Source organism: Alexandromys fortis, unplaced genomic scaffold, assembly GCF_014885135.2.
Source record: "Alexandromys fortis isolate MF-2015 unplaced genomic scaffold, M_Fortis_MF-2015_v1.1 scaffold_32, whole genome shotgun sequence".
Lineage (NCBI taxonomy): Eukaryota > Metazoa > Chordata > Mammalia > Rodentia > Cricetidae > Alexandromys > Alexandromys fortis.
Window position 1 is genome coordinate 8,023,759 of NW_026067938.1, and position 25,084 is coordinate 8,048,842.

Consider the following 25,084-nt stretch of genomic DNA (forward strand, 5'->3'; position numbering starts at 1 on the left):
GGGGAAGAGACTGAAATATTTAATAAATAAATAAATAAATAAAGAAAGAAAAAAAAAAAAAAAGAAATTCCTCAAAAGATCTTAAGTAACACAAGCACATTTTTCTTATATGTTTACTAGAAGTTGTGGAGTAAAGTTTCTTACAAAAAACAACCCCCTCCAAAACCCTACTGCATGGTCTAACTAAGCAGCTGTTTCCAGCCACAGGGACACTGGGGTGTCTCTTCATACCTACATAGTGTGCTAAAAAGTTGTTGGAAGAGGCAGGTGTCACATGTTTCCCACAGGATTTAATAAATCCTGTTATCCCAATAAATTTGTGTTTGCTTTTTTAAAAATAAATTTGGAATCCACTGTTCCTACACACCTAAATCATATCTTAAGATTTTTCTAAGACCCATCTGACATTCTGTTCAGGTGAATGAAGCCCTCAGCGGAGGTCCCCAAGCAATATTTCTTCTGATTAAGAGAAAGATATATTATTCTATGTTTTATTAGATGGTTACGCTGCTTCTCTGCAAGCCGTACCTGATATTTATACGGCAGTTTAGGAACGCACAGTTAGGCAGGAGTTGCGTGGCACACACACTTCTGCTAACAACAGTCACGCCAGGCTCCTGCCCATGGTGTGAAGCCCAGTTTCACTTGTATTGTGCATTGGTTAGAACCACAAATGAATTACTAGTGGATGATTTAGAAACTAGAAGAAGGAAATTCTGTCTTCCGGTAAAGGGGCAAATCAATGCCACCAGAAGAGGAAAGGAGGAACTTAGTAGCGTAGCGGCAAAGCAGGAGCAAAAGGTTCATTGAGGTCATTCACGGACTCTTTATGGCCTGCATTCCAAATGGCTGTGCAATTTTGTGTGTCACTGGACTCAGGAATACTTGGTACAGGCTAGCAATGTTTTAAAATGTGTCTTCTTGTTCATAGTCTTGGATAATATTCAAACTACACTGTGGTGACCATGGGGCATGATGACAATATATTTCCTGATTCATCCAGTAAATGAATAAATTAACCCAACAATCCATGGCATCACCAGTGGACAATGATTTGATCAGTTGTACATGTCTAAGCAAGGAAGCCTCTAGAAAGAAAAAGGACAGGGCTCAGTGACCCTGGGAAGCTGACCATAGGGAGGCTTCTGGAGGGAGTGGGCTCCTTCCCAACTCTTGCCCTACATGTGTGTCTGTTCATCTGTATTCTATTCTGTATCATCCACAATAAACCAGCTAACATGGCTCCTTAAGACCTTGATTCACTCTAGAAAATTAACTGAACAAAAGGAAGGGAAGTGGGGATTCTCATTTGTAGCTGATAATTCATAAGCTAGGTTAAACAACAACAAACAAACACAAAACATGCAGTTTGTTTGGGATTGGCACCTGAAGTTTGGGGAGTTTGGGAAGTGTGTACATAGCCTGCAAAACATCAGTTCTCACACATTGAACCTTTGGGGTTCAAAAGACCCTTTTGTGGGGGTCACAGATCAGATGTCCTACATATCAGATATTTACAGTATGACTCATAACAGTAGCAAACTACAGCTATGAAGTAGCAACAAAAATCATTTTCTGGTTGGTGGTCACCATGACCACCAACACGGGGAACTGTGTTAAAGGGTCACAGCATTAGGACGGTTGAGAAGCACTGCTGTAGAGTCTGATTCTATTGTCTAGAATCTAGACTCCAGATAGTGTCAGAGCTGACTCAGAGTAGAGGAGCCCAGGTATCATCCACTATAAACTGACTGGGTGCTTGCTGGGTGGGAGAAATTTATACATCCTTTGAATTCTCTGAAGCTTTATGTGTTGGTTATTATTAAATAAGTGTATAGGAGAAACTGAAACTGGTTTTTCCCACTATATCACACACACACACACACACACACACACACAACACAGAAAGATAGTTATATACACACACAGAGAACACAGAATACTAGAAAAGTGTCTTTGTATCTCATAAAGGTCAAGTATAAAAAACATACCAGCATTCAAGAATTAAGAGGGCTGAGAGTGCATATGGGAAGACCTGGAGGAGGAGCAAGTTCAATAACAGCCTGGGCTAAATATTCAGATCCTCTCTCAAAAAAAAAAAATCAAACAAACAAATAGATCCTATTGAGTACATAATAAAAACTTCTCCCAATATAGATGTATGTTGGACTTATTAACATTGTCCGTATTATGACTTCCCTAAACCCAAGCCTTCCTACCTGTTTCTGGGGCCCCCTGGCATGCTTATCCACAAAGGCACAGATCCACCTGTAGCCCAATGCTGCTATCAATCCATTTATTCCCAGATGGGGCAGACAAGGCCCTGGTGCTTAGATGCCTGGGACCAAATCACCTCTGGATTTTCACAGCTTCTTTGTCTACTGCAGTATGCCTACAAATGCTCTCTTGTTCCTGACATCCTTACACAAGAAGTCAGGAAGGACCAGCATTAGCCAGCAATGCCAACCCCCAACAAATACCAACAGTGGTTCCGCTACAGAAGGAAACAGCAGAGATGAGCTCTTTGGGAGACATGTTAAGAAATGAGGAACTTTAACTAAATTTTTACAAGACATGATGGGGTGATTGAATATTCCTTTATAACCTCTGGCCTGAGCCATAAGACTGGTTTATGGAGATAGACAGGGAACGGTGTCCAACCTGCCGGTGGTTTTAGAAGATGTTCACATTTTTACCCAGCAGTGCCTGCATTTTCTTATCAAGTAATTCTTCTTTAAAGATATTTTGCCTGAAGATCCTCCTTGAGTCTATTTTTTTTTTACAGTCAACATTCCATATTTATTGCCCTTGTCAACAAACACTCCGTGTTTATTGTGCTTTAGAACATGCCCATGGGCCACATTGTTTTCAACACACCGAGGACCCGTTTTCTGCTTTCTTCATTAGAAGGGAGTCTGGAGAATATATAGAAACTTGCTTTCCCATACTTCCTTGTTTGCACCCTGTCTAATAAGCTACACGGAGTGCAAAATGTCACACACACAAAACCGCCCCAACAGGCTGGTTTTGGTCCTGTGCCATTTTGCCTTGTCCTCCTGTTATGACGGAGACGACCTGTTATCTCAGGAAGCCCACATTAAGGGCCAGATAACGAAGGTGAACCAGATGGCCTTTGCTTGAGTTCCCTGTCTGAAGCAAATCCAGTCCGTCAAGGGTTTTCAGAGCTATCCAGAGTTGGTCTGTCTCTTAAAGCTGGACTCAATGAACACAAGCGTCTAAGAACAACTTTATTACATCAGGCTGGCTGAAAGATAACGGGGACAAATGGGCCTGCCCTTAAGATACCACGTAAAAATAGATCCAGAAATGTAACTCTAGATATCAACACCAGCACTCAAAACTGCCCCGCAGTAGGTTTCAGGCCCATGGAAGACAAAACGGCATAGAAAATACAGTCAAGATGCCAGAAGTCACAGCAGGTTCAATATTTGATTTATTTTTCTCTTTTTTTTTTTCTCTAAATATAGTAAAGAAACCCTACAGTTAATGGTCAGTGATGCCAAGAGAACTAAGAACACAGCAATAATTGTCAGGAAAGCCAGAACAGGAACCCAATGTTTATCCTGTTCTTGGTGGACACGGCCAGGTCATTGTTCAGAAAACTTTGAACGGGGTCACTTACGCAGCTTACCCAAGCTTTCAAACATCTCAATGGAAAGGTGGAATTTTTCCTGGTTACAGAAAAGACAGTCTGAAGACTTATTCCTGGTCAGAAACAACAGTTCTACTTGTGCCTTTCTGAGAACAGTGGATGCTGCCACTTGTAACCGAGCTGTAGCTGTATGGCTGTATAGGGATCAGGAAGCACGTTGTTTCCCAGAACTCGGTACGTGGGATGACACACACAGGAATTATTCTCAGGACTTTAGTTTTTTTTTCTCCTCTGGTTAAATAGTTTAGTTGAAGGAATAAAGAGAAATGACAACATATATGATCATGTAGCAGGGAGTCAAGTATGCATGTTGAATTTTTATATTTTTTAAGGTGACATTTTAAAATGAGATCATTTTTGAGATGTTTCCCTTATCCTCTTCTATTCATTCATCAAGAGTCTAAGTGTGAAATTTTTATTACAATTAAAATTGGAGGAAAACTTTTTTTAAAAAAGAAAGAACTAAAGAATCTGGCTGCTACCATAGAATCTGACAATTGTTTCTGACTGTTATGGCCAGTTTGAAAACATGTCCTTTAGATGTTGTCTTTGGGTTTCTATAGCTGTGATGAAACACCATGACCAAAAGCAACTTGAGGAGGAAAGGGCTTATTTAGCTTATATATCCTGAATCACGGTCCACCTGAGAGAAGTCAAAGTAGAGGCTCAAGCAGGTTAGGGACTTGGAGACAAGAGCGGATGCAGAGGCTGTGAAGGAGTGCTGCTTACTGACTTGCTCCCTATGACTTGCTCAGCCTGCTTTCTTATAGAACCCAGGACCAGAACCAGGTGCTCAGGAGTGGCACCACACACAATGGCCTGAGCTGCCCAACTCCTCCACATCACTAATTAAAGAAGATGCTCTACAGGCTTGCCTACAGTCCCAAGTTATGGATGTATCTTCTCAATTGAGGTTCCCTCATCTCCGGTGACTCTAGCTTGTGTTAAGATGACATAAAAACTAGCCAGGAACAATATCATAATAATACAATAAGAACCATCACAACATTTTTCTCCTGTGATTGCTGTGCAGCTCCAGGGATTATCAACACACAGGAGGCTGTTGAGACAGTGTTGGCACAACAGTGGGTGCCACCTAAGTGGAGGTTGCTGCCATGGCTTGTCTTCATCACTTCGGTGACACACAGCGCTGTGGTTAAAAGTATGGCCTCTTGGCATAGTTCTGAGTTTAAAATCCTCCTTCTGCACTGTTTAAACTCCTTGATTTGGGCACATCTGAGCCCCAAATCCTTCACTTTCAACAGGGGATACAATTCATGACTGGAGAGCCTTTTATAGACAACTGAATCCACAGCAGAGGGAAACACTCCTGGTACACAGTAATCATCTGGCGGCGATTTTCAAGAGCTACCCAGAAAAATGCTTTCTGAATGTAATAAATTAGCTGAAAAAAATATATGTACTTTTAGTTCACTGGTGGGAAAATGAAGTGGATTGAACACACCAGGATATTGAATTTAATTTCCTTATAGCTTATTTTAAATAGCTCACATTCTGGGTTTTTTTCCCCCGTTTTAATTTTAAATACGAGTTTATGGAATTGTCAGGCAACCAAATTAAGAAATTCTCATCTCATTTCAAGTTCTGTCCTGTGGCTGATTGGATAGTCTCCTTAAATCAATGACATTATCATCTCATACGTTAAGTAGAAGGCTGAAGTGGAATGCTATTGGTATTAAAAGGAACGGTTTGGAGGAAGCGGAAGAGAAGCTTTGCAGATTTATAACCCAGTGCATCTTGTTACAAACACACACTACCTTTTGCTGGCTGACTGTAATTATAACTAATGATAGCTGAAGTCCGAGCTCTGTCTACTAAAGTGGTGATTACCTTGCCAACGTGAGGGGTGGAGCCTTTTAGAGTCAGGCAGTTCTGTGCTCCGGGCTAAGCTTCCCCAGGGGCAAACTATGCTATTTCAGGGGAGCTACTTGATAAAACATAATATGCAGGCAACAGTGTCTACCTAGTTGAGAGCCTCATGAGAAAATTAAATAAGACTGTGAAAAGGGACTCCAAGTAAATGCATGCTGTAGAAAGAGATTTACTACCATGGTAGCCATTTGACTTTGTCCTAAGAGACTGTAAACTCTTTGGAGGACAGGACCTTCCTTTGTAAACTTGACTGTAGGGCCAGTGAGATGGTTGAGCAGGTCAGCACTTGCTGCCAAGCCTGCCACTCTAAATTCCATCCCTGGTACCTGCAGGGTGGGAGAAGAGAACTGAGTCCCACAAACCCTGTTTGCATGGGTTGTAAGCATGCTTACCCATAGCCTCCCACTCACATGTAAATAAATAAAAGCAGCAAAAACTTGAATACAGCCAGCTCTTTGTGTGGTGTCTGGTTACTAAAAGTGATGGGTGAATATATGATCGAATAAAGGGCTAACACGAGAGGAAAATTAAAACAGCGGCAATAATGAATACAAGGTGACTCCGGTGTAAACAGGTATTGGCTAAGTGAATAGACACACAAGAAAGGAAGCCAAAATGAATGGTAAATCAAAACCATTTTCTTCATAGGACTTAAGGGGAGAGGTCGTCTATAAACACAGAGAAAGACTGTCACATTGATGGTGACAAACTGTCTCACTTATATTCTCTTGTCATTTAACTTTTAAAGGGGCTCATATTGTATCTTCAGAATATATTCATTTGTCACAACAGTCATCTGAGGGAGAAATCACAACGCAACACGCTGATTATTGATGCAATGCTTGAGGGTATTGTAAAGATCATCTTGAAGTTGAATTATCACAACTGTGTGCATCATTTCATTATTTTGTATGAAGATGGTAACTGCCTTAGGCTCTTGATTTCTTTGAGTCCTGTCTGCCTTCATTAAGTTCAGAAGCATTTTGTATGAGCCTCACTTCCAACTTCTGTCTACGCCTCTACCCTCCTCTGTGTCTCCCCTGCCAGTGTCTCCACCTGAAGAATTCATAATTTTTATGGCCAATTCCAGTGAGACACATCCATGGGGAGACTTAGCATGTTATTCCTAAGCCAAGTACTTCACAGATCTGGTGCATTCTGGAGACTTCCAGGACCAGTTCTGACTTTAAGCATTGGTTACCTTTCATGTATTCATAAATAATGGCTGGGAGAAACATCCAAAGTCAACAAGCCTTCGGATTTTGAAAATTAAGAGTGTGAAGGATGAATATATGGGAAAGCCATTATTAAACAAGGGTCTGAGGGACATTGTTCTAGTTCGAGATAGAGAGAAGCTCACAAACAGGGCTGATGGCTTATTTAGGATGGTCTAGTGTTCCCAAAGGTTCCTGTGGATTTGTGCCATGGGCACAGGGTTTGATCCGGTGCCAACTGCTACTTTCTTTGCCGGGGAACAGCCTTGATTGAGACTTGTTGTTCAGACCCTGATGAACTCACTGGGCACAACAGCCCGCTCATTTAAGTATCCGGTGCTAGTTGCGATGGGGCAACAAAAAGAGGCTTCTATGAAGAAAAGAGACACCAGTAGCTGAGACGGTGAGAGCGGCAATGATTTGAGACAGGAGGAATAGAATATCTTCTAAAGAGAAAGACAGACTTTGGATCACTGAGGTTGAAAACGAGGTCCATTTAATGAAGGCATTAAAAGACATCCAAGGGCAAAATGATCTCGGAATCAGTTATCAAAGGAGAAAATGTCATGTAGGATAATTAGAAAAAAAAAGTGATTCAGGAATCGAGGTAATTCTTAGAGATAATTAATTCCGTGAGTGTGAGGATAACTTAATCAAATGCTTCCGGAAACAAGAAAGGCACTCACAGTTGAAAATATTTCATAGCATTCTTCTGTGGTTTGTCTATTGGTTAAGTCTAAAAGTTACACCATGTAAAGAATCTTACCTGCAAACACAGATAAGGAGGTCAAAATTCAGGTTGTCTTGGTGCTTACACATACAGTGCCGGATAAGGGAAGGAGGATTGGAAAGATCAGGACAAATGGTGACCATCATTTTACCCATCCTGAGCTGTAAACATTGACGCTCAGTCCTTCTGTAATGTGACCTCTATGTTCTTGTTACTTGATTAGGATCTACCCACTTGGCCTCTTTAAAAGATGCACACACGTTTGAACACACCTTTGAGCCTCCAAGATGGACTTGAGCATTACTTTCTATTTGGGGCAGCTACAAAGGTGCTGGAAATTTCGAGCTGTAAGACACACTGTGACCTATAAACTGAAGAACACGAGCTGGTGTAGACAGGATCCCAGGGTTACAGGCTGTGGGCTCCAGCCATTCTTTTAGGTGTTTGCCTTTCTGATTCTGACCAGGTCAGGTCATCTTTGTGGTGATATTTTTCTCATCCTTCAGTTAATAGCATAACTAATATTCTTTCTTGTCCTCAAAACTCAGCTGAAGGTCTAATTTTTAGGGCTACTTTTTTTTTTTACCTCTCTGAGATGACCAACAGATACTATTTTTATTCAGAGGAAATGAGCTGATTTCCTTTCCCTTCTAACCAGCCCTGAAGGGGACGCGCCATTCTCATTATCTCCAGATGAATTCACTGGAAGGGTACTCAGAGTTTAAAGTTTCTTGTGAAGGAGTTTTTAAAACAAAGACATAATAATTTCATTATTTATCAACATACAATTTGTCAACTGAATAATAAAATATTTATAAAGATACCTCGTATGTCATTTAACTACATAGACTATGTTATGTCTTATTTGGTAATTATGTATAATTTAGTTATTGTAGTTAAATTGACTTCATAAGAAATTATGTAAATATAGCTTAAAAATAAACTATTTCACTTATATTCTCTTCTCATTTAACTTTTACAGGGGCAAACATATTGCGTCTTCAGAATATATTCATTTGTCACAACAGTCATTTGACGGAGGAGTCATAACGTTCCGTCCTGATTATTGATGCAATACTTGATGACCTTCTCCTTTAAAACTTCAAAGTTGATGGAAATGGTCAGGATAAGGACATGGTAAGCAGTTGACAAATCTTGCTTCTGGACCATTTTCTCCCTGTGTTTTTCAGTGTATTTAAATTTTTCTTCTGACACTGAATTTTTTTCTGACTCTGAAATTTCTCCCCGCACACTACATCAAACGTGAACTACCTTGAAGTTGGAGTGAGCAATTCCATGACATTGGCCTTAATTACTGTTTGTGTTTTGCTGAAAAACAACTTACTCATCATACTGCACAGGGTTACGAACGGCACTTGCTCATTTCCAGGCTGAGAAAGCATCTCTAATTTCTATGGAAATATGGCGCTTTATTCCTGATTACACTTCTCTCTATCCACTGCTCCAGAGTATTACCTTGTCCTAAGGGAAGCCGATACTGGGTTAAAAATGTAAAACCCATAAACAATGGCGGAGGTAGACCAGAAGTCTACTGAGACTGTTGTCTCTACTCACAAAGACACATTGCAACTGAATTGTCCCAATGCTTTCTCACTTGCATGACAGCTGTTGTGGCTTTCCAAGTAAAACACAGATCTCTGGGCCACTTCATCTGTCTGATGTGTTCTAATAGCTTGCCTCAAATTGTTAAGGGTTATAAAATTCTGGGATTATTGCAAGGTAGCCAAGGAGATGGATGCCTCTAAAACTGCAATGGTTTTCACATGAAAAGATCCAATATAGACTGTAATTTCATTTTTTTATTTAATCCAGCCAGTTATACTTATAAATGCTCTCTCCATGGAAAAGGAATGCTAGCATTTGAATGTTAGGAATGTTAATAACCCTGTTCATATACCAGTCCCTTGGACTGACAGAAAGCGCCTCTGGGTTTTCAAAGACTCTAAAATATGTTTATCCCTTAACAATTGATGAGATTCACTTATCCATGAATGATCAGTTCCCTTCCCCATATATTAATACTTACATGTGTAATGAATCTTATCAAAGATAGTATTCAAACTTGCTGTTTATAGTACTAGATACTTCCCTAAAAATGTGAAGACAGGAAGATGGTTTTTCTCCAAGTCACTTACTTTACAGTGCCCATTTTTTTTCCTTTAGATTCATCGTCTATAGTCACCAAAGGGAAACCATTTGGCTCGTACGTTGGTACAAGGCCGCTGATTATCTTTGAACTCCATTTGAACTTATTTGGTTCCCAAGTAGAACTAATCATTCTTAATCCAGGATAAATCTTCATTGCCAGCAAACACAGGGGTCTGCTGACATTGCACACAGAATGTCAAGCTAGCAGCTATCAGTTTCCCAGTGGTACACATAATCTCTTAAGTTATAGCGGAAGCCAATTTTAAAAATTATTAGAACGGATAGAGTGTTTACACGCAGGTGGCTCAACGTTTTTCTATTACTTTGTCTTACAACATCATAATTAACTATCTAGATGTCACTCGGAGCCTCATATTGTCTTCTTTGGTTCTTTTAGGTGATTATCCTTATTTTGAAATTTTCAGAACTTGAGCTAGATTTAAAAAGCATAGACAAGCAGGCTAGGTGAGGCTCAGTGGGTAAATTGCTTGCCTAGCATGCAAGAAAACCTGGGTTTGATCCCTGACAACCTGTCAACCTGGGAGTGGTGGAACAGGCCAGTAATCCCAGCACTTCAAGAGAATGAAAAGAGACAATGAGAAATTCAAGGTTATCTTTGGCTATATAGGGACTCAGTAGCCAGAACCTGGAAACAACCTAGATGCCCTTCAATGAAAGAATGGATGAAGAAAGTATGGAATATATACATATTAGAGTACTACTCAGCAGTAAAAAACAATGACATCTTGACTTTTGCATGCAAATGGATGGAAATAGAAAACACTATCTTGAGTGAGGTAACCCAGACCCAAAAAGATGAACATGGGATGTACTCACTCATAATTGGTTTCTAGCCATAAATAAAGGACATTGAGCCTATAATTTGTGATCCTAGAGAAGCTAAATAAGAGGGTGAACCCAAAGAAAAACATAGTTATCCTCCTGGATATTGGAAGTAGACAAGATTGCTGGACAAAAATAGAGAACTTGGGGGTGAGGTGGGATGGGGGTTAAGGGGAGATGGGGAGAGAAAAGTGAGAAGGGGAGGATGGGAGGGAACTTGGGGGAATGGGATGGTTGGCATAAAGGAAGGGTGGATATGGGAGCAGGGAAGTATATATCTTAATTAAGAGAGCCATCTTAGGGTTGGCAAGAGACTTGGCCCTAGAGGGGCTCCCAGGTGTCCAGGGAGATGTCGGTTTTTTTGAAAGCAGTGCCTGAGTGCATTCTATCCCAATGTTGGTTTTCGTTTGTTTCCTTTCTTTTGTGCATTGGAAGAATAGTGCACCTTACTGGGAACAAGCCTATTAGGACCAGAAGATAGGGAGGTGTGCCACCCCACTGCTAGATTAGTTTCTTTACGCTTTGCAGTAGACGACAGCAATCCAAGAACGAGGGGACCGTTGAAACCTAGTAGTTTGTATAGAAAGTATGATTTTATTTGTGGAGATGCGATTTCATTTGTATTATGTAGCTGTTTTTGTTTTAGTCTTTCATTCTGGATGTATCAAAAGTTTCCCACTGTCCTGCGATTCCAGGAGTAGTCAGTTTTTAACCCTTACAAGACCTTAGAAGAGTGATTGGTTGGCGGCAGATCTTAACAGAATACATTCCTGCTCCATAGTCAGTCATTTTACATTAGATGTTCACTTTACAAACATCTCATTCTATTCTAACGGTGAGCAGCAAGGTGAAAAATGTAGGGAACAGGGCTCTCGGGCAGGCCAAGAAACCATTCACATACCCTAAGTTAACAATCACAGAGCCGGAAAGAATCCTAAGTTTGCATGACTGCAACAGCTTTGTATTCATCCCCACAACACATCAAGCCTCATTGACATTGCTGTTCCTACATTCAGACCTGCCAGGCCACCCTCCATGTTCTTCCCATGCCCTGGTCATTGGCTTACAGGGTCCACTTCACACAAACCCGGTCTTTGCCTTGTAACTTGCCTGAAATGGTTCAGGTGAGATCAGTCATACTCTAGTCTGTGTGTGCCCTCTAAATGCTTGGCCACTTTTCTCTGATGCTGTGTGACTGTCCATGAGATTGTGGAGAGTTCCCAAGAGCAGAACTCTAGCTGGTTAGCACTGAACTCACAGAGCCAGGAGAATTAGGGCTTCTAGGTACCTGCCTTCCAAGGGAACTCACTCTTATAGAAAGGCAGAAGTACTGTGTAACACGCTTCCCTCTCTCCCCTTCTCTTCTCTCCCTCCTCCATTCTCCCTCCCTCTCGTTCTTCCTTTCTAACCTGCCTCCTTTTTAATTATATTAAATTACATTGATTTAAATGACATATGTGTTTGTGCATGCATGTGTGTGGGCATGCATACATACATGTATGGGTACATGCATGCTCCGATACCACATGTGGAGGTCAGAGGACGCTTGTAGGAGTCAGTTCTGTCCTTCCATCTTATGGATCCTAGGGATCAAATTCAGGCCATCAGCCTTGGCAGCAGGTTCCTTTGCTCCTCTGCCCCTCTTATGAGGAAAGAACAGAGTCTTACTCTGCAGCTCAGGCTGGGCTTGAAACTGTGACCCTCCTTACTCCTTACACATGGTGTGATTCCAGACCTGCACCACCATATCCTGCCACGGCTTCTGCTAACATTTCTTTAGCAATTTTTATATCAGCCTCAAATGTACACAGTTAGATCATGTATTCTTTTTAATCATCACCAAAATTTTTTGAAATAATTTATCACTTAAATCTTTTGTTTTTGTTTTACATGAAGCCTGACTTACAATATTAACTTCAGTGGAAAACAAAAACAAAAGCAAACAAACAAACAAACAGCTTTTGTCCAACATCTAACAACAAAATAACTAAAAAAACAAAATAGTTGACATGCTGATTTTTTGTTAATACTCTTTTTTTTTGTTGTTTTTTGTTTTTTTTTCTGAAACAGGGTTTCACTGTAGCTTTGTCCTGGAACTAGCTCTTGTAGACCAGGCTGGCCTCGAATTCACAGAGATCCACCTGCCTCTGCCTCCAAGTGCTGGGATTAAAGGCGTGTGCCACCACCGCCCAGCTTGTTAATATTCTTTATTACATCACAGTAATTTCATTTATTAGTGAGCATACTTTTAAAATAAAGAAATAAAGAGTATTATAATTTACTTTAAAATCATATGGGGAAAATGGGAAAATGGTGATGTCAACTAGAATATTTGACTTAAGTAAACTGAGCAACTATATTAAATGACAGACTACATTTACATAATTATTTGCATATACCTGTAACAGTACTAGTTAAAGAAAAAGATGCCATGGATTTGAGAAGGTGTGGGGAGGGAACACAGAAAGGGTTAGAAGGAGGGGGGCATTATGTAATTTTATTTAAATTAAATAAAAAATTTTAAATATAAGGTACTGCAAAAAATGTGAATCGTTTTGAAGGAGGATCTGAAACAGTTTCTTTAGAGCAGTGGTTCTCAACCTTCCTAATGCTGCGACCCTTTAATATAGTTCCTCATGTGGTGGTCACCCCCAACCATAAAATTATTTGGTTACTGCTTCATAATTGTAATTTTGCTATTATTATGAATTGTAACATAATTATCTGATACCCACAGGTTGAGAGCCACTGTGTTAGAGTGTTATATTGATCAAGCATGCATTCATGGAACAAAAAGTCTCCCATAGAGGCAGTAGGGTAAGTGGCCACCAGCCTGTGTCTGTCCCCTTCATGTAGGCAACATCAGAGACTTCATTGGCCCCAGAGTTTGCTTCACTTCTTCCTTTTAGCTGAAGTATTCCTAACTGCTTACCAGGTGCCTTTATCAAGACATTTCCAGCTCGCACGGCAAGTCCTGCATTTGTAAAACCCTCACCCCTCCCTTTCCACTTTGGGTGACAGTATTCCCATCTTTCCTGTTACCTCATTACCCACAAATCTTTTCTTTCAACGTGATTCTCTATGATCCATTCTTAGATGGACATTGCATAAGCCTGCTGGGATTCTTAAACCAGGTACATCAAAGAGGACAGTAGGGGTGGCCTTTCATGCCACCTGTATGACTTTGTAAGACTGTCAAGGACCCAGGGGTTATGTCTATGACCAGCTGTCAATAGTGGTAGCAGCTAACATATATAGAATGTTCTTCTTGTAAGATGATGTCTCAGTGAATTACACAGGGTCTACATCTTTGTGATGTTCACTACCAAAGTCTTGCTGACTGCAGAAGTCATTTTTTATAACTAAGAAGTCTCATGGGGTTTGTTTCAGTAGCCCCAGCCTGTGGGGTAACCCTTCTAATAAGCATAACGGGACAGTTTAAATCTTTTAGGAACTTTAATTCTATGTTCCACAATGGTTTATAATGGTTTACATTCTCATTAATTATATATTTAAATACTATGAAAATTAGGCCTTGACTAAGCTAGGATTTTGATATTTACTTGGAAAAGCAAGTATCAAGAATTGTTCTAACAAGAGCTAGAGAGAGAGAGAGAGAAAGAGAGAGAGAGAGAGAGAGAGAGAGAGAGAGAGAGAGAGAGAGAGAGAGAGAATTGCTGACATTTATATAACATTCCCTCCTTGCTTTCATATGAATGATTTAATTGGTGCACCAATCCTGTGAGGTGTTCAATGTCATTACGATTTTCTCTAATCTACTTTGCCTGATCCCCTAAGAAATCACTCTTCCCGGAGCCTCTGCTGTCATCTCCTCCAACAGTTTCTTTTTGTTACTTTTGTAGCCTTTGTATAGCAGGTTATTATCTTCTGTATTTTATTTATTGCATAGTTAACATGCCTTATTGACATGAGCTCCTTTAATGGCTTCCTAACTTAAATTCTCATTTCTTTTACCATAAGCATGTGATAGGCCCTTAGTGGGAGTAAAATAAACAGACAGACAACTTAATAACGCGGAAAATACCAACTTTAAAACACAACTGCCTGATGTGGTGGCGCACGCCTTTAACCCCGACCTTGGGAGGTACATGCAGGCGGATCCCTGTGAGTTTGAAGCCAACTTGGTCTACACATCAAGTTTCAAGGCATCCAGATCTACATAATAGAAATATCCTGTTTCAAAACAACAACAGCCACCAAAGTAATTGCAACTCAACATCTATGCCTCCTCCGATCGCTTCTTAAATTTGCATCCAGAACTGAGGCTCTCTCTCATTCTCTACTTTCCTTTATTGATTATCTTTTTTGCAGAGTTGGGAATTGAACCCAGGGACTTTAAACTAGACCCTTAGTGCATGCTCTGCCACTGAGGTCCACCCTTGATGTGGGATTCCCCTCTATATGCTGTGATTACCATTAATGAATAAAGGAACTGCTTTGGGCCTATAGCAGAGCTATAAGGGAGCAGAGCTAGGAGGGAAAAACTAAATAGAATGCTGGGAGAAAGGAGGTGGAGTCAGAGAGACACCCTGTAGCCCTGCTGGAGACAGACACTGGAACTTTAGCCAGTAAGCCACAGCCACGTGGTGATACACAGATTAATAGAAATGGGTTAAATTAATATGTAAGAGTTAGCCGATTAGAAGCTAGAGCTAAGGGGTCAAGCAGTGATTTAATTAATACAGTTTCTGTGGGAGTATTTTGGGGCTAAGTGGCCGGAAACCAACAAGCAGCTTCCTACTACACACCCTCAATTACTTCCCTTTTCTGAGAAAATTTTAATACTAGATAGAATTAGAAAGAGCATGGCCAACTAATTTGTATTAGCACAGCAACTGAGCTTTAAAAGTCTGGGAAGGGAGAATAAAAGAACCTATCTTACATGGTCATGCCTATCTGCTGGAAAGAACAAGTCCCTGATATCTTGGTTTATTTAGAAGTATGAACTCATGGTACTGGTATGTTTGTTGAGCGAATATGTTGATAATGGTCTTAAAATCATTTTGCCACCTGGCATTATATATGCCACGTGGAATGGTGAATTTTTTTTTCCTGAGAGAATGTACGGACCAAGGAATTCTTTGATCAGTTTGAAGTTTCTTTGTTTGAAGTAGTATTTCCTAATTCCAGTCATCCAAAAAGCCACCCTATCTTGTTGGCCAGGTAATAGATTCTCCCTTGCTCTGGGATGCATCAGCTAGAATGTATGTAGAATTCTTGGAAATAATTGCCTTTTAATGAGAAATGGAAACACTTGCATTTCAAATCAACACTCCTCTTAGTTCTTTCTTACCCTGAAAGTTCTTTTGGTTAGACGACCCAATGGATGGTAACACACTCCACACACTGAAGTCCTTTTGGGTCCCTGATTTTTGGGTTATTAAGCTCCTGTCCTTGTTCCCTGCAGGGATTCTCTGTACTATGGGCTTTTAGGACCCCTGCTCATAGACTAGGTTAGAAGCAGAGTGCAATAAACCCATGGAAGAGCCTGAGAAACAAAAAGTTCACGGATAGAACATTCTGTAGGAAACAAGTTGATGATCCTAATCTTTGCATTCCTGACTGTTAAAAAAATAAATAGCAAAGGCCCAAAGGGAGGAAACAGGGTTTTAAGAGCATGTTTTCCTAATTTCTTTCAAAGAAAGAAAAAAAATTAGGGTTTCAAGTGATTATGATGTAATATTACATCCAACGATAACCTCCAGTTCAAGTCAAATCACTTTGCTGGATCCCAGTTATGATGAGGCACTGGGGGACACTGGGCCAAAAGGACGGCGACTTCTCAAACTACACCAGGTTCTTTATGACTTTGATTATCATCTGCTTTTATTAAATAATGGTGATGTTATCTTCTGTGCTGCCAATAAATCTAAACATTAATTTAAAATGTAGTCCAAATACTTTACACACTGTAGAAGGGAGGCTTTGTTTAACTTAAGGGAAAATGTCATCAGTTATATTCGTTTTATAGAATTAAAGCTCTGGTAGAAAGGAAGTCAATGATATAATCAGATTTCAGATCGCATCTCATCTGAAGAGATGTGTTTCCTCGTGAAGCCAGAGAATTCAGGATATACCTAAGAAAACCTTCTTCCCTAAGCAAGTCTAATGAAAAGAGATGACTATTGTTTCTTCCTTAAAGCGGATGACTATACTTACTCCCATTTTTATTTTGTCTTAATTCTCAGATATCACTACCATAAAGCTAGGCTGTTCTGAAGGTTAAATCGAGGGGGAAGTTGATAGTGTGTTAAATGAGCCAAGTTATTTTGCTATTGTGTGAGGACTTCCTTTGTTCAAGATACCTTGAAGACTTCAAAGGATTCCTTAGACATTAGCTTAGTGTTTTACATAAAAGGATGCCAATCTCAAGCAGGAATCCCCCCAACAAAAAGAATATCTACAGATATATGGACCATATTAATTTTCTCATGGTGAAAGTTGCACGAAGTCAGTTTTCATTACTTAAATTTGACCTTATACTTTCACATATATTGTATTTACAGACATATAAACCGATTGCATCTAGCATTGACCCATCGTTTACCTTCAGACAAGCCCGTGATGGAGTAAAACACTGTTGTTTTCTCATAGGGTTTACTTTCATAAGAGGTGGTTAGACGTATATGGAAAAAGGTTCATTAAAATGGCATAAAAATTTCATGTGCAAGGTGTAAGGATGAACTAAGCAGATGACTTTGCTAAGTTGACAGAAAGATCACTAAAGTCCTTATGAGCACCTCTGTGTCCCATGTCCCTGAATGTACCTATTCCTGGTGTGTTTGTAATTTTCAGTCCCTCTTCTGAAAGTTAACACACGTAAAGCTCTAGGGACAGCAGTGAGCACAGGGTGAGCGCTGGTTTGTTCTTTTCAGCATCTTTTGGATTGATCAGATTGGATCATTTTTATATGAGTGTTTACTGCAGTGCGGCTGGAGAGATGTCTCTGTGTTCACAGCACTTCCTGCTCTTGCTGCTGACCCAGATTTGAAGCCCAGCACAGACACCCTGCAGCTCACAACTACCTGCAACTCCAGACACTGACGGATTAGACGTTTCAGGTCTCTGCAGACACTGGCACACATGAGCACAAACCCACACGCAGATACACGGACATATAAGCAAAAAAAAAAATCTTAAAAAAAAAAAACCACAAATATTTTCTGTAGCTAAGTATCCAAGCTTTCCTTTTCTTCAGTTAACTTGGGAGCAATCATTTTGGTTGCTTATGTAAGGTCTTGCAGCTTTTACGGGTTTTCAACTTAAAAAGATCTCCTTAAATTGACATCATTTTCTAGCTTAAACTCTCTAATTATACTCCAAAGCATAAGAAGAAATATCTCAAGATTTGTAGTGTTGAAAGTATCTTCCTCGTGCTATTTTAAATAGAAGGCAAATGTGAATTTGGTCGTGTTGATCTTGTTTTCTCAAGGGGTGTGAATAGAAGCAGATGCTTCAGAACGAACAGAAATCACATTTCCTTGTCTGAATTATTCATGACACTCAGAGTTGCATTTGAGCTTTGCCCAGGTCCTGGCAGTATTCCTGCGTTATGAATTGCTGAAGCAAAGGACCTTTCTTCGGGAAGACTCTATTTTGCTTAAAAAAAAAAATAGTTCTTTCTAAAATTTTCATTGTTTTCTTCTCCTCTGTTTTGTGAAATTCAAAAAGTTAAGACTATTTCTTATTAACTTTTTTTTTTCTAAAAAAGTATCTCTGGGTAGACACGACCTTTTAAAATCACAAGTCAGCATTGATAGAATTGGAGGAGGATCTGATCACTGTGGGACATTCACTCATTCAGTGAAGACTAACTAAAGATTTGCTGGGGCAACCTGCTTTCTGGATGCCTCCAGTGTCTCGGCTGCCATTCAAAAGCTACTTGAGTTTTGCTTGTCATTTTTATTCTGCCCAAGTACTGTTACCTTTTCTCCTTTTTAACATTAGGCACTCACATGACCTACCTTTAACTAAAACTGTCTAACCTAGAACAAATGACTATTCTCACTGTAGCAGCAACTGTTGGCTACAACATTTTCATTTTGACCACCATGTTATAGTAATTTCCAGATCTATCTGCATGTGGTAGCAAATGTCTGTATTTCTAGTATTCAGGAGGCAGAGGCAGGAGGATTAGAGGTTTAAAGACAACCTGGGCTACCTCATGAGACGTCTCTCAAAAATAACAACAGGGAGATGGCTCAGTGGGTAAAATTGATGCTCTAGCAGAGGACCCATGTTAGTTACGTTCCTGCATCTATGTCAGAGTCTGCAACTTTCTGTAGTTCCCAAGTTCCAGGTCATCCGATACTCTCTTCTAGACTCCACCGATACTACATGATGTCCTGTACAGAATAGGTACAGAGAAAACACCCATACTCATAAAATAAAATAAAATAAAATAAATCTTTAAGAACAGCAACAAAAAATCTAGATCTACCTATTAAGTGACAAGGTCTTTCAAAGGCTGTTTATTCTCACTGTGAAAAACATGGTATTTGCCATGCAGTCACACAGCTGACAGATTACGTTCCCTTGTTTTAGAACACACTAGCCCTCCACCAGACGACACAGTGAGCACAGAAATAGCTGGAGTTGTCAGCTCATCCTCTTTCCTCTATTACCTTCAGCACAGGAAACAGACATGATAAGGTGTGAGGGTATCTTGATAAGCCACACACAGTCAGCCCCTCTTTCAGAATCCAATATGGGCTTCCAATGCGTTGTATGTTTTGTTTTCCCAGTTGTATCAAGTATGGGGATGGGATGTAAATATTCAATATCCCAGTAAGGCCAGAAGTAGCTGAGCCTTAGTTAATAGGCGGAGAAAGATTCCCCATAGTCAAAAGTTCAGACACATTTCTATCTACAAGAATGTCACCTCATGACAGTTACTTCCTTAGGGGTGTAGATGTTCCAGAGAAGCCAGCTATCCTAGGCTGGCACAGAGACTTTGTAGAGGATGACAGAAGGAGCTTTTAAATAAAACCATTTTCTCCAGTGTGGCCAGAGTGTGTGTGTGTATGTGTGTGTGTGTGTGTGTGTGTGTATGATGGGTATGTATATTATGTGTGTGTATATATATAAAATTTTCTGTGCACTTAAAAACTTCACTCAAATCCTTCTGGCATTTGTGCTTCCTGTTTAGAAATTTCTTAAGTGTTGAGCCTCTTGGTTCGAAGCCCATCTATGCTGTAGTTTCTTGCACTTCATGGCTGATCCTTCCAAAGACCTTAGTCTCTAAAATGTACCACCACACTGAGAAGAATGGAGGGGATACAGAACCAGAGGCATTTTCATTGCCCTTTTCTCAACTCCCATTGTTCCAGAAATTATTTATTGCGTAGGAAAGGAGTCTGAAGATTTCTTTCCATGTTGGTTGTGGCCTACACTCACCTTGGTCCCCTGTAAGAATGTCAGCTCCAACTTAAGCCTCCAAGTACACCTTAATTAATACTGAGTAAAATTATATTCCTCTCAAGACAGAGGATATGGTTCATTACAAGAAAGTCCTTTTTGATGTTTGCCCTCCTTTGTGAACATTTCTTAAAGGAACAGTAGGGGAACTGAATGTTTGTGTTGAAGAAAAACAACCCAAACCAAGAAAATAAGCAAATACGCATTTTTAAAGTTGCTGAGAATTTCAAGTAAGCCTCTTCCTTATTTGATTTTCTTTTATTTACCATATATTCATAGAAAGAACTTAAGAAATGTTTATAGGATATTTTTGAAGGGGATAGGAATGCTCTCTTTGAAATGGCTCTTGGTGAGGTTGAGGAAGAATGACAGCTTTTGGAATTTTGCTCAAATAAAACCTTTCAAAGAGCAAGCAAAATCAATGCTAGACCTATATATACCTGACTCATATGGGGACAAGAAAGTCACGCCTTTTGGCTAAGTTTCCTATTTAATGAGCTAGTACATTTCTGTTTTGAAGACTGAAGAGTGTGACGTCATTCTATATAAGTATGTCACAACGGATGCCCTCCCCAGCCCTGTCTTAGCAGGAACTTCATTCTCTGCCCAACTAGCATCACCTTGATTGAACTCGAGCTGAATCAGAGTGATGGGGCCATTTTTAGAGATCAACAGCCACAGAAGCGTGCTCCTATAGCTGAATACACGTGCCTTAGCATTTTCAGAAACGACCTAGATAGAGCACTCAGTAGAACTTTTGACAGGGATGGTTTAGAATACACATATCTGTACCAAGAATAATTTTTGTCCTTTTGTACAGCTTTCAGAAAATTATCAAACGCAGTCATCTATTCTCCACGGCAAAATGCAAGGGCCAATCATTATACTACCAGATACTTTTATGTGTAATGTAAAAATGTTAAATATAAAATATAGAGAATGATGAGATGATGTTTCCTAAAATCTAGTAACTATATGTGACGCAAGATAATTAACTAGCCTTTAAGATGAATATCAAGCTTTATCTACTATTTAATTATAGCATGCTATACATCAGCACCAGCTGGAAGATAGCTAACACAAGCCATTAGAACCCAGCACAATCACGAGGAACATAACTCGTTTCTATTACAAGATTCAAATGTGGTGTAGACATTAGAATGTCTAGAAATACGAATTTAAATATTTCCTAACATTTTTTTTTTCTCATTGGAAACATCGAGCTATTTTGAACTTTCTGATCTGAGCTACTTTCTGGGCAAAACATTCATACCAAACTAATGACTGCTTTTGCCTTGAACGTGGATACCTTAAGAGACAGGGGATTGTACACAAGAGTTCCTGATGCATCACTCCCGTGGATGACAGCATTCTAGCAATTTCCTCACAATAACAGTAATTAGGATATTTTTTAAAATAATAATTATGCCATTATCTGGGGGGAAAGGTAAGTCTCTGTTAAAGCCAGGTCTACAGCTGGAGCCACAGCCCCCCCCCCTTTCTCTTGTAGGAGCTCACCTTAGGAGGAAAGGGGCGGGGCATCAGTGAGCTACTGATGAGGACGCCTGTAACCTTCCAGGTTTATTTAGGAAAATGGAAAGGAGCTTGGCTACTCGACGCTGCACTCCAATTCCTTAGTCCCCCTTCAGCTAAAAACCTCTTCTCTTTCTCAGCTTCAATATGAAAAGTTGCTTCCTAAGCACCTTATATTATATTCAGTTTCCAGTCAAAAGTTGACTTAGAGCAAATCCCAAGCAGGAATGTTTACTTTTTAAATTTTTTTAAAAAAGAAATTCTTTTTTAAAAGTTAAAGTTTTTCTTTCAGAAAATGACTATTTAATACAAGATAGCCATTGCTTTTATAAAACTGTGATTCCAGAGTGACATTTTCATAACCAAGAAGTTGATGCTCTTTCTAGTTTATTTTATTTCATTATGTTCTGAGTTTCTCTGATGAAAGGCAATACTAGATCATGGCTATATTGACAGTAGCCAATAGTGAAGCCCGAACTTATCAACACAATCTCTGAATGTTAGGTTCTAAATGCTGTACAAAGTTCTGTAGAATCAGAGGCCTGTAAGACTGGAACCTGTGAGCAGAGGCAAATGCAAGATGATACCGTGGACAGAAAAAGAGCCATGGGGTGCTGGATGTGGTAAGGAACAGTCTGGGTGGGGCGTCCTTGCTGGATTCTCAAGGGCCCCTGAAAATGACCTGCGCCGCTGGGAGAGTTAAAGGGAAAGTCCACCACGGAGGGTGTCAACCACATTTGCCAGGGCTTGAGAGTGTGTTTTAGAAATGATAAAATATTTGACTTTGCCAATTGGAGAGTTGAAAACGGCAGAAACGGAGTCAAAACCCAGACAAAACACTACCAGCAAAGTGATGACAGATGAGGAGGACTCTCCGAACTCCATTCTTAGAACTGATCAAGTAACAGTTGCTGCTGATGTTGGCTTGGGCATGTTCCTCCCTGTAGCTGCCATCTTAACTGGTGAGCGTCATAGGAAAACAGAGCAGGGGTAACGAGCCTGTGTGCCTGTTTTCCTGGGTGCTCACATGTTCTTGTCCCCCATAAAGATACTGCAAAAGCAACAGGGCACGCCACCCGAGTGGTGTGCAGTAGGTGTTTCTCCAACCGGTTCTAAAAGTTACGCCAAGAGAAACTCATAGAGAATTAGTCCCTTGCCTCGGGTGTGTTCCCAGTGTTAATCTAAGAACTCCTTTGGCGGTGTCACCAAAGGAAGTGACATTGCAAGGGGCTCCTTTTTACCGTTCATTTTGTCTTCATTTACACGGCTGAGATTGGTATTCACAGAAGCTGTCTTAATGTTAAAAGTCTATTCGTTTACTTTTCCTTGAAAACTAAACTAAGTGAAGGACGATTCCATCACCTGAGCCCATGTGAACTCAGAATCATGTTTGCATGCTTTCATATCCAACACGTGCTCACGCTCCTCTACACTGATGGTTCTTAGTCTAAATCTTTATGTCCTGAACAGACAGCCCCTTCTTACACTTTATAATTGGCTCTGAGGCTGCGCGAACGTTTGAAACAGGTGATACGTGTTCGCACGTATCAGTGAAAACATTCCAACTAACAATATTAGGAGACTCCTTATGCGATCTGTACTTTGCGAGAAAAAGACAGTAATAAAGAATAAACTACTTCTTGGGAAAAGATCACAGTTACTTTTTATTTGCAATTTTCATGATCAGCTCCATCTTTGGCTGGTAGAGACGAGTTATCAGAAGTTTCCAGCCAGATGATTTTCAGTAAGTATTTCTAACAGCATTATGGCTAATCCGACATTCCTGGTCCTCCAGCCACCAAACTGACTCAGGGCAGCTGAAAGGGTGCTAAGGCAGAATGTAATCATCTCTTGGCCCTTTCCTTGCCAGGGGAGTTTGATTTGACTGATCAGTTTGAACTCAGCGTACCAGCTTGTTCCTAAGAGACTATCCACCAAAGAAATGCTCACGAAGGGGCAATACCCCTTTCAATTCAAAGTCTGTGCCATTTTCAGGCAATGGCCAGCGACAGACATAATCCCCATTATTGGTGTGTGGATCTGTAGGAAGAATGTGGTATTTTTGTTGTTGTTATTGTTGTTGTTTGTTTGTTTTCACTATCCTGTGAATTTCTAGCTACTTGTGAGAAAAAAAAAGTGCGAGAGAAGTTTTCCTATAGCTGTACTGGGGTTCAGTGCAGATAATTCACCTCTTTTCTTTCCCTGGATTCCGAGCCTGGGGAGTACAATGGGGGTGTTGTGCTCTGGGGTAGCCCGGCATGCAGGATATTGCAAGAGGAGGTGTGAGCAACTTGCAGTACCTAAAGTGTTTGCTCTATAACTGCCGAGGACTAAATCAAACAGCCCACCAGGCCATTTGGTTTAGAGTAAGCAAGTACAGACTCCACTAGCTACTACGACTTACATAGGAAACAGAATTCCTCGCTTTAAAAGTGTACATAGGTGTTAAGAATTAAAACATTTATGAGGCTAAAAAACAAACGCTTCCCAGCTTGCATGCAGTCGGTTTACTGTGCAGTTCTTTTAACGTGTCAAAGGGCAAGTCACAAAAGAATCCATTGTTCTGTTGGAGAGAAAGGTTATTGGCTATCAGGTCTATCCAGAAAGACAAGCCATCATAGTCTGTTAAAACAGTAAACAGTTATTTTAAATCCTAAAAGAAAACAGCAGCGCCTCTTTTCTTTATCACACAATTTCTGGAACCTCAACTCAAAGAGAGTTAAACTCTGTATCTTAAACATTATTTTGTGAAAGTAATGTGCGCGTTTCCTCCTTAATTTCAGGTCACAACGACCAATATAAAAATGTCAGGTTAAGTTTTGGCTTCAAGTTCTTTTTATGCCGAGCTTTCAAAAGAGGGAAAAAGCTTACCTCCGTCAGTCAAGTGGGAAGCCCGGAGCCCCTTTCTCAGCCTCCGCTTCAGCGTGCGGGAGCGGGAGCAGATGCTCCGAGCTAACAGTCTCTTCACAGGAAGCAGGTGAACCCGAGAGCCGAGAGCGGCTGCCTGCGTTCCAGCCCAGTGCCCATCCGAGCACACACCTGCTTTCCCAGACCTGCGAGCAGCAGCCTCGCGCAGGACCTGTGCTAGCAGAGGGAGGCACCCTCTTTTCAAAGCCCCGGTTCTCTCAGTTGGGGAGCTGCCGAGATAACTGTGCGGGGAAGGCTTGCCTTCCCGAGACAAAACCCTTTCCTGCTGCTGCTCGCGAGCTGATACGCGGCATTATCACCCTGCATTCCCCGTTCTCCAATCAGCTAATTGCAACAGCAGTCAACAGCTTGTCGCAGGGGCAGCTTGCAGGCACACGTGGCTGCAATGATTGTGCACTAGCATGCCCATTGTGGCTCTCTTCTTTCAAGAGATTTAAAAAAAAAATGCTTCTTCCACCATGAAGCTCTATGCCACACTGCTTTCCATAAGTAAAATGGCTGGTCCTCTCCGCGCTGCTGCGACAGCTCATTGGGTTCCACTAGCTTTTCGTAGCCATAGCAACAACCAACAGACAGACTTAGCAAGCATGGCTGATCATGTGCAGCGCACGACACAGCTTGTTAATTTCTTTTTTTTTTTTTTATCAAACTCGTCATTTTTCG

General features: G+C 40.5%; 1 protein-coding gene across 21 annotated transcripts in view; it reads right to left on the reverse strand.

The window, feature by feature from the left end:
* Sorbs2 (sorbin and SH3 domain containing 2) overlaps window positions 1–25,084 on the reverse strand; it is a 300,031-nt gene that overhangs the window by 165,805 nt on the left and 109,142 nt on the right. The window contains exon 1 of one of the 21 annotated variants that reach the window (XM_050147363.1): window positions 24,365–25,017. The exons of 18 other annotated variants lie outside the window; for them this stretch is intronic. The gene's annotated coding sequence lies outside the window, so the exon portion shown is untranslated. Of the gene's footprint in view, window positions 1–24,364; window positions 25,018–25,084 lie in introns of those variants that run through there. 2 more of the 21 variants (XM_050147365.1, XM_050147343.1) reach the window with 2 other exon arrangements.